This window comes from Silene latifolia, chromosome 9 (assembly GCF_048544455.1).
Source record: "Silene latifolia isolate original U9 population chromosome 9, ASM4854445v1, whole genome shotgun sequence".
Lineage (NCBI taxonomy): Eukaryota > Viridiplantae > Streptophyta > Magnoliopsida > Caryophyllales > Caryophyllaceae > Silene > Silene latifolia.
This window is the reverse complement of record NC_133534.1, coordinates 46,354,080-46,365,667: the sequence shown is the minus strand read 5'-3', so window position 1 is coordinate 46,365,667 and position 11,588 is coordinate 46,354,080.

The window sequence follows — 11,588 nt, the reverse complement described above, 5'->3', positions numbered from 1 at the left end:
TCCGGGTACCAGCCTCTCCGTTGCATGACCGACCAATTTGACCAACTACACCAATAATCAATCTAATTAATCAATCGTTTTCCTCTTACGAGGGCACTCTCTTTGCATTCGCGTCGAGCATTCACTAGTCGATATCTTAGTTCATCTCGTTCCGTCAACATGTAAGTCTGAGGGTGTATAATTCCTCTTTTTTATTTATTGTATTTTATTTATCGTATCACCATTGTAAGATTTATGTCGAAAACACCATTAAAATCGATTTCTAAAACCGTGCTTTAAAACTCTGTTTTCGCGGATCTCCAGTAGACAGACGTCGAGAAAAGACGCAGCAACTGCTGCGCCTCTTCGAAGGAGCGCAGTTCCTGCTGCGCCTCTTCGTGAGGCTGCCGCAGTTCCTGCTTCTTTTCTTCTTCTTCGTCCTCTGTAAATTCCATTTTGCTTTTATTTATTTTTGTTTGATTAATTCTTCGTTCACATGATAGTTTAATAATCACATGTATATTTATAATTCATCATTCATTCACGTGTTTAATTCATTAATTCCGACTTAAATCCCAAATAATCTCATATTTGCGGGTTTTCGTCACTTAATTCAATTCCGGATTTTAGAGATTCAATTTGTTCATATTGAGTTTCTGGAATTCGTCTTTGATATATTTTTCGCATATTCGTCATATAAATCGTCATTAATTCATCATGTTTAAGGCTAGTTAATTATTTCAACAGAGGACTCATTCATTAATATCATTCGTTTAATCATGTAATTAATCCGTTTAATTCCGTCTCATTCATGTTTTACTGTTTTTTATGACCCCTTCATATGTAAGTAATACATTAAATCACTTTCATCTGAGTAAATAATTTAATCGATCCATAAAATTAACAATTAACATTAACGATTTGCAGTTCCGGCTTCACAGCCAGAACTCACCCTTGGAATGACGCAAAGAATCGCCGCGCCTCTTCTCTTCCAAAGGGCGCGATCTCTTGCGCTTGTTCGAGGATGATTTCTGTCCCTGAACTCCGTTTCTGCCTTGACCTAGTTTGTTTAGTTTACGTATTAATTAACTAATATCCGTAATATCACTAACTTCTGTTCGTTTACTTCATTAATTTTATTCTTTTATTCTTTTAATTCCTTTTTCTCAAATCATCCGTTTTAAAGGTATTTTCGACATAAATCGCCTATCCCAATGTAATTATAGTAATTTTCATTATTGTAATTCATAATTATTGTATTTCTTTTATTCCTTGTATGTTTTCACATGTAATCAATATTAAATCCAACTTCGACCCAATTGTATGATTAACTAATCATTAACCGACTTAGCCTAATTCTCATATGCTAGGATTAATCAATGGATGTTGCATTGCATGCATATAGCCGACGATATATCGAGTATGAATAACTTCCCTAATCATTAGTAGAGGCCGCTATCGAGGCGGGCGGGATTAGGTGTTCGATCAAAAGAGCTTCCTAATACGTACCCTCACCCCTTACTCCAGATCTCCGTGAGCACCCGTGTTCATTGGCATCCACGAGAGTCATTCTAGACATAGAATGCTAAGGGTAACGATTGCTTAGTGTTCATGTCATTACTTTGTGTCTTGACATGACACGAGGTATTCGAACGGTTCCAATTTCCCATAAAAATTGGTGGCGACTCCTTACAAAATGCAAACGCTTGTTTTTTCGACCTTCACCAAGCGCCCCCGTGGGCGGCCCGCTGTCCACAGTACCAATTTTTCAAGAGATGTGTATCTGATCTCTGCTGGCAGCGGAGACTTGCTTACATAGTAGACTGGATTTTGCTCCTTGTCCTGCTCTCTGACTAGGACCGCGCTTACTTCTACCTCTGTGACAGCTAGATAAAGAAACAGTGGTTCTCCCTGTTCTGGCTTCGATAGTAACGACGGGGTGCCGAGGTAGTGTTTCAGTTCTCTGAATGCTTGCTCATGATCTATGGTCCACTCGAATTTTTGGCTTTTCCTCAATATGTCGTAAAATAGCCTGTATTTGTCTGAGGACCTCGAGATGAACCTGCTCAAGGCTGCCACTTTGCCAGCTAGCCGTTGCATATCCTTTGGCTTTTCTGGTGATTCTAGCTGTAATACTGCCTTAATTTGCTCCGTGATGGCTTCTATTCCTCTTTGAGTTACGATGTAGCCCAAGAATTTTACGGACGAAACTCCAAAGGTACACTTGGAAGGGTTCAGCTTCATTTTGTATTCTCTAAGTGTGCTGAAGGTTCATGCTAGATGTTGCATGTGATCCTTGGCCTTCTCTGGTTTTACTACCATATCGCCAATGTACACCTCCATGGTTCTTCCTATCTGTTCCTTGAACATCCGGTTGACCAGTCTCTGATACGTAGATCCCGCATTTTTCAGGCCGAAGGGCATGACGTTGTAGCAGTATATCCCCCTCTCAGACATGAATGATGTCTTCTCCTGATCTGCTGCATCCATTTTGATTTGGTTGTAACCACTCCAGGCATCCAAGAATGTTAACATTTCATGTCCAGCTATCGCATCCACCATTGCGTCAATATGTGGCAGTGGGAAGGGGTCTTTTGGACACGCCTTGTTGAGATCGGTGAAGTCCACACACACTCTCCATTTTCCGTTCTTCTTGGGCACTACTACCACATTTGATAGCCATTCCGGATATTTTACCTCTCTTATCTTGTTTGCTGCTAGCAGGCTATCCACCTCCTAGTTGATCACCTTATTCCTTTCAGCTGCGAATTTTCTTCGTCTTTTTTGCTGGATGGGCTTGCATCCTCGATCTACGCTGAGTTTGTGTGTTATAATAGATGGATCTATTCCTATCATGTCATCATGGGACCACGCGAAACAATCCATATTGGCTTGCAAAAAATTGATTAGGTGCTGCCTGAGATATTTCGTGCATCCTGCCCCTATTAGCACAGTTCTTTCTGGGTGCAGCTTATCCAGGTTGATTTGATCTAGCTCCTCAGCTGGGGGCTCGACGTATTCGTGCTGGACGTGCTGCTTCTGTGATTGCTATGCTGGAAGGTTGGTTGTACACTTCAATGCCTTCTTGTAGCAGCCTCTGGCTTCCTCCTGGTTTCCTCGTATTGTCTCTACACCCCATGGCATGGGGAACTTCACACATTGATTATACGTTGAGGGGACCGTCTTCATCAGATACAACCATGGTCTTCCAAGAATAAAATTGTATGTAGATGGTCCATCTATAACCAAGTACATCACTTGTTTGTTGATTCCTCCTGCATAGGTTGGAATCACGATCTCTCCCAACGAGTTAGCTGTTTCTCCACTGAACCCCACCAGCGGGATGGTCTTCTTCTGCAAGTCTTTCTCGCTGAACCCCATGTTTTCTATAGTTTTCAGCATGATTAGGTTGACCAAGCTACCAGTATCTACCAGGACCTTTCTAACCGTGCAATTGGCCATTGACAGTATTACGATAAGTGCATCATGATGTTCTTGGCTGTCATGTATATCTTCTTCGTCGAAGGCGACAGCAGGCATGTCGCTGTGGGAAACTATGCAGAAGGTCTCTGGTCTGTCTCCCTTAGTTTCGGTAGCATGCCTCTTGGCTGCCGAATATGTCAATCCGCTTAAGTTTGAGCCGCCTGTTATCAAGTTTATTATCTTAGTAAATGTATGCGGTGCTGCGGGCTTTGCGGAGCCCACCTTATCCTACTGCTTGCCCCCACGTGGTAATAGGTGGCTCAGCTCCCCCTGCTCGTACAGGCGCCTGATCTCCCTGCGTAGCGTGTAGCAGTCTTCCGTGTTATGTCCAATGTCACGATGGAACTCACATTTTTTCTTACTGTCTTTTCGCCATAACTGTCCTTCTACTGGTGGCCTAGGCCACCTTAACCCGTCTCCCATCTCCCTGAGTGCATTTAGGATTCCTCCGACGCCAGTTGTGAATCCATATTCTGCCAGCGTAGGGAGTTGATGATCCTCTTCTCTGTTGTCAATTCTATTGACTCCCCTACCATATGGCCTATATCTCTCCTCCTTCTTTCCGGTGGACTGTTTTCTACTTGACTTCTCCATGGCCGACGTGCTGGATACGCTTAGCGTACTTGGTATGCTGACTCTAGCTAGGGTATCTTCTTCCAGCCTGATCGCAGCTGCTGCCTTTTCTTGTACCGCTTCAAAGCTATGGCAAGGGTGCATAGTCAGCTGCTTATATAGGTCCGACTCATGGTGTAAACCCCTTATGAAGGCTTCCACTGCTGTTGATACGTCACACTCCCATACTGCCACCTTTTCGTTATTGAATCTGGTGTTGAATTTCCCAATGGTCTCATTTGCGCCTTGAACAATCCGGTATAAGTCGTCAGCGTGCTTTTGTGGCTTCCGGCTGCTTGCAAATTGCTGAGTAAATGCGTTCACCAGGTCGGCAAACGTGGATATTGATCTGTTAGGCAGACTTACGAGCCATCGGAGCGCTGGTCCCGACAGTGTAGACCCGAACCCCTTGCATATACAGGCTTCTTTTACGTGCCCAACGGCTATCACTATCATCATTTTTTGTTTATACTGGCTCACGTGATCAAAGGGGTCTGTTGTGCCATCGAAGAGAGTCATGTTTGGATTTGTGAATCCCTTTGGCATGGCAACAATAGATATTGCATCCACGAATGGCGAGTCAGCATAACTGTCGGGTGCTGCCTTCTCGAGTGGATGTGGCATTCCTGGGACCCTGCTCAGCATCTCCCTTAGCTCCAGATACTGCTTGTTGGTTAAGCTTCCTGAGTCTGGGTTGCGTCTGTCTGTTGTCTGCTGATTCTGGATGCTGTTCTCAGGCCCAAACTCCAAAGGATTCTGATGCGGTGTGCTACTTAATGGGACTGATGTCACGAGAGTTCCCTGGTGCCAGCTTACCTGCGGATCCTGCACCTGGTATTTGGTTAGTTATTACGAGGTTACTAACTGGGATGTTACCTGGTTGTACTTCCGTACGGCTGGCAGGCTGCCAGCTATCTGGTGTTAGGTATTCGAGTCCATGTGGGACTATCCTTTCTCCCGTTGGTACTGCTGTCAGATCTAATCTCATTACTAGCTCGGCTGGAATCTGCCGAGGTCGACTCCTGCTGCCTGACGCTCCCTGGGTGAGATCCACTATTGGGGCCTGGTCCTCACCCTTCGTGCTAGCTGGTGTGCTGGACTGCTGTCTCAGGACGTCGATCAGCGCCCAGAGTTCCTTATTCCTCCTTTTCGCCTTAGCTTCTGCCTTCCTTTGATCTTCCCGCATGCTTTCCATTACCTTCTGCAGATTTTCCATGTCACTAAGCAAGGTTTGTGTTGGACTTGGTGGTGGAGTGAGATTTGAGCTTCCAGATCCCTTGTCTGATTTGGAGTGTGCCGCCATAGCAGGAGTCCTGGGAGGCAAGGTTGTTTTTGCCACAGGTGTGGCTCTTGGAGTGTGCCCGGGTGCTTGAGTTTGAGTCGTTGATGCTGGATTCTGGATAGATTTGGTGGTATCGGCGGCTGACTGCTCCCTGACCCGGCTGATGATGTTTGTTTGTCCATTATGTATCTAAGTAACTAACGATGACGACCACAATGTCCCACGGTGGGCGCCAAATTGTTTTGGTATTTTTCTACCGAATTAGGTTAGGTAAGGTCAATGCGGTCTTATTCGCTATATGTTAATTGCGTTGTCTATATGAATGCTAAATACGGAAATTAAAGATGTAAGTATAGAATGACACAAGAGATTTGGTGACGCGGAAAACCCAATGTGGGAAACGACCGCGGGAAGGGACAGTGCCCTTCCAAGGATTGCACTAGCTTTTAATATGTCAATGAGTACAAGAGAGATGGCGCGATAATGTAGTTAGCACAATGTATTGTGTTTGTATGCTGATTCTTGAATAATCTTCCTTCTCTGTATTCTTGTCTATTTATAGGGTGAAAATCCTAATCGAGTCCAAATCCTTGCACGGCAAGGAACCTTATTTCCGGGTCTTACTAGGCTTTTTTCCTTAATCCGCTACCTTGGACTCTATTCTCCCTGATCTCCCTAAATCCCTGGCTTCTTTTACTCGCGGGCCCTTTGTGGTTACTAGACTTCTTGGCCCAATTCATTAAATAAGTCTAGGTGGACCTACTCTCCCATTAGGCCAATATGCAGAATTTGGCCCAAACAATAACTATTCATAATTGATAACCAAGAATTTGTGAAGATCAACATATAACAAAAGAAGTAGTAAGTAAATTATACATCCGATGTACTATCAGCAGCACTACAAAATAAAAGGCTCCTTGCAAGAGCATTATGCGATGGAAATAAAAAACTGTCGCAAAAATAACATAACAAAAACCTGTCGCAAAAATAACATTTGTGATGGAATTTGCGACGGAACTTGTATTTGCGATAGAACTTGCGGCAAAGTAGTTTGGCAGGTGTTTGGCGCCGAAACATTGCGACGGAATTTGCGATAGAATTTATTTCGTGCGACGGAGTTTGCGATGGATTTGCGATGAACTTTAATTTTGTGACGGAATTTGGCGAGGGGCTTTATTTTTGTGACGGAATTTGCAACGAATTATATTTTTGCGATGGAATTGTGACGGATGGATTTTGTTTCTTGCAACGGACCTTAGTTTTTTTTTCGTCCCGCATCGGAAGAATTACACTTATTTCATATGTTTATAAGTGTTCTTTCATTTGATGTATAAGAAAGAACTTGATATAAAGAGGGATTATAAGGGGTCTATTTGCAAGCGTGTTTGTAAAAAATGAATTTGATATGGAGTAGAAATGTATATGGTAAAAAAAAAACTATTACTTTAAAATTCCATCGCAAAAGAAAAATGGTATTTTGAAATTAGATTTCGTCGCAAATTCCGTAGCTATAAACTTTGGGACGACACTGCAGGTAGCTTATTTGACCAAAATTTCAGCTACCTGATTTTTTTTTTGCAAGTGTTTGGTAAGTAGCTTATTTGGTCAAATAAGGTACCTGAAATGAAATGCTACCTCTAGTAGCATTTGAGATATCAAGATAGATAAATATTGATTAAATATATAAAAGAAAGGTTAATATTTTTTAAGGGGTAATGAAGACAATTTTTCTTCTTACTAATCCGGCATATTGCAAAATAGCATATTGGACCCCATTATGCTATTTCAATATGTCATTAACCAAAGCTCTAAATAGCATATCCGTAAATCAAACATGTTAAACATCTCCAATATGCTGAAATTTGGTCAATATGCCATTTACCAAACGGAGCGTGAGTATTTAATCAAAATTATTAATACCAATATATTTTTGGTCTTAATTAGGTGTTTTCAATACAAGCAATACGAGATAATGAGGATTTAATCTCTTATTGATTCGGCGTATAAGAATCGAGAAGCAAAAAGCCCCTCTACTTCCTACTATGAAGTATGAACATACAACATTTTTTTTCCCGATTAGCTACCAAAAATCTATATATCTATCTATCTATATTATTAAAGGAAGCTTTTTTCGAGCGATTCTAGGCAGTAGCGGAGCCAGGATTTTAAGCCAGTGCGGGCGAAAATTTTCAGCGGAAGCAAAAGGGTAATATTATAAAGAGGTCTCGAAAAAATTCAAAAATTTTAACTAAAAATTTCGAAATTTTCCAACACCAGCAGGGACGAGCGCCCCTGCTAGCCCCTCCCTCGCTCCACCACTGATTCTAGGGTCTCCAACATTCGCAAAACACTTAAATTGATAAATAATGCTAAATAACTTTAAGATAAACTTTTAAGATATTAAGTATTTGAGTCTAGCTATATATCTTGCGTACATATATATCCTTAGTTGTATTTGATTTTGTAAAGGATTGTTAGTGCCAACTATAAAAAGAAGTTCAGGTGAAGAATATAGAGGTGCTCAATTCCTATGCTTCGTTTCTTATTTTGTTCTCCCGTATGATGTACAATATATTAGTGTTAGTTATTGTTACGCTAATAATGTGTTTTCATATTATATTTTATGCTATATTATATCGTTTATTTTCTTCGCCAATACTAATAGTGTAATTTGGTTTAAAATTTCAGGTACAATATTAAGTTGAGTGTATAACATAGTTGTTAATTTATGGAGAAGATCATTTTTTTACGTATGCAAGTGATCATACAACTCATATGGTGGATTAGATCTATAAATTAGATAATACAGAGATTTCACAATGAGCCGAACAATGGACATTATAGTTGTGAATTGTGAGGTACAGTTTGTAGACGTAACAAAGAGTCGATCTCAAACAAAAACAGTCATAGCTTACATCAAAAATACCTAAATTCATGAATTTGTTTAAATGTAAAAACCTTATGAGCATGTAAAGATGGTGTGATAGAAAATAATGCAAACGAATCAGATCACTAGCTTAACTATATCAGTCATATCATTAAGTTGCAAATCATAATCATACAGACCGCGTAGTATTGAACTTACTCCTATTGTACATTCTTTGATATTTAGCTTTTTTAACGTTTGTTTATTTTGTCTCAATGTGTTCCTCCTGCAGCAATGCAAACTTGAAGAGTTTAAGTTGACGTTTTTTATAACAATTTATTTATTGTTAAGAAAATGAGTTCTTTTTTTTTTTAATAAAATAAGATCGTCTCATGTAATAATTATTCTTATCAAATATGCTTGCGACAAAGCAAGATGATACTTTTAAAAGTCTATGAAAACCTAAAGTAAGTATAAAAGACACATAATAATTTACGTAGTTTATTTTCGCAGTACGATTTTTACTCATTATAGTACTTTTTACACCAAATTTTCCATTTGCTACCCTTAACTAAGAAACACATCAAACCTAATTTTCCCTACCTTCTCTTTACTATCATCTATAAAACATTATTAAAAGGGTAGCCTAAAAAAGCCACGTAGACAATGCCACATGGGATGAAAAAAAGCCACGTACACAATAACAATGTGACTTGACAAACTAATATGACATGGATTATCAATTTATTATTATATTGCATTAATTTAATTCACTTATCTATACAATACTATTAAAAGGGGAACTTAAAATGCCACGTAGTAAATGCCACCTTACACTACCAAAAAGCCACGTCACTTACTACACATGACATGGCAAATTTTCGTATGACATGGCGAGTTAATGTGATATAAATCATCAACTTATTATTATATGACATTAATTTAAATATATTTTTTTTCCAAAATTTATATATCCCTTTCAAATTTACATCAAAATTTCATAATTTATAATTAAAATTTACACTAAAGTTTACATCATTATTTCTAATTTTAAAAGTAAAAAAGAAAAAAAAAATATTAAATGCAAATAGCATAACAAATATTAAACTTTGGACTTTTAAGTTTGTAGATAAATTAAACAACAATTAAAATCAAAATTCATATTAAATTTTAAATTTCGACGTTTATTGTTAGAATATTTTAAGCAACAAATAAATATCACATAATTCTAATTTACTCCGTTTATTAAAAAAATAAATAGTTTGTAAATATTAAGAGTAAATAATAACATATTTAACATTAAACAAGGTGGCTTTTGTCAACAAAAAAATAAAAAATAAAATTAAAATTAAAGCAAACCTTTAACATTTCATTTCTCCTTGCTCCATATTTATGTTTATATTAAATTTGCTAATAATGAAAAAGAATGCTCAAAAGTCCTAAAACCTTACTACATAATTATTATATATATATATATATTAAATTTGATGATAATAATAAAAAGACACCCAAAAGTCATAACATGCATCCTCAATTGGATATAAATGTTCGATGTAAGACAACATTTGTGAGCCAAATTTCACGCCAATATTTTTCTGCCCTCATCGCCAAAAAAATCGTAGTTGTATATGTAAATAGTCTTTTTTTAAATCTTATCATTATATCAACATCAAGGTAAGAGTATTAAGGTAAGGTAAATGTATTAAGGTTTTAAATTAATAATTTATTTTTAAGTTCCATTGGTTATGAAATGCTCATCACTTTTTAAAACTTTCTTATGTAGGAACTATCAAGATTTGTGGTAGGTAAATCTATTAAGGTTTGGTAAATGTATTAAGGTTTTAAATTAATAATTCATTTATTTGTTTTTAAGTTCAATTGGTTGCTCATCACTTTTTAAAACTTTCTTATGTAGGAACTATCAAGATTTGTGGTATTGTGCTATTCGAAGGTAAATAAATATACTTACATCTTTATGACTCAATGCCCTTTTTGTATTATTATCTAAAGAAAAATTTAAATTAATAACGATAAGATTAATATCACGTAAATCAAATTTCACCATTTTATTTCTTATTAATTACTCGGTGGATTTTGTCCTTTTTTTCCCTAGAGATGGTTCATTGGAGAAAAATACTATATGGAGAAAGAAAATATTAGAATTGCTTAAACAACTACTCCCTTCATTCCACTCAATACTATATTATAAACTAACTACAAGATTGACTATAAGTTTTTGACGGAAGACAACATTTGTGAGACAACATTTAAGTAAATATTTTTGTACCACTATCGCGAAAAGAATTGTATATGTCACTAACTTTTTTTTTTTATCATTGTATCAGCACCAAGGTAAATGTATTAAGGTTTTAAATTAAGAATTCATTTATTTATTTTATTTTCCATTGGTTATGAAGTACATCACATTTTTAAACCTCGCATATTTGTTGTTTATTTCTTATTTAGGGATATTGAGATTTGTGGTGTTGTGCTATTCAAAGGTAAATATACTTACATCTTTAGACTCAATGTCATCTTTCTTCCATTATTTAAGAGAAACTTAAATTAATAACAAAAATTAATGACTAAGTGATTTTTTTTTATGTAGGGATGGTTTATTGAAGAAACAAGACTAAGAAGAGAAATATTAGAATTACTTAAACAAATACTCTATTCATTCGACTCAATACTATATTATAAACTAACTATAAGATTGACAACATGAATGTAAATGACTAATTGTTTTTAGGTTCATAAAAAAAATTAGTATTTCAAAACTTTCAAATGTATGCTTTATTTTGATATGTGTTTTTTTTTTAATCATCATTTTTCCTTAGAAAAATAACACTCATAGAATGAAATTGAATTTGCGAGGATCTCAATCTTATTGACATGGATAATAGTAGCATAAATAATGGAGTGAAAAGCCCAAAAATTATCATTTAAGAAATTAAAGAGTTAGATGTTAAATTAGTGGGGTGAATTAATTATCAATTATTAATAACTATAAAGATGAGAGAAATCTAAAAAGTTTATTTACATATACATTATTCTTTTGTACACGTTAAATTTAATTTTCATTTTCTTTAATTATACACATGAGACACATGCCTATTCAAAATGGCTTTTGATAGAAAACATGATTGAGTGGAATGCTTAGTTTACCTATTTTGAAGTATACGGTTGAATCCCGAAGGTGAAAAATTTGGAGAAATGTCGAAGCACATTTTTGCTTAATATTGTTTAATGGATGAAGTATAGGGACTTAATGATCCAATTATTACGAGTTGCTCCTTTCAAATTCTTAGTTCCGCAATTTATTATAGTACTAGCTACAATATTATGGGTGCTGTGAAATGTTAGTTT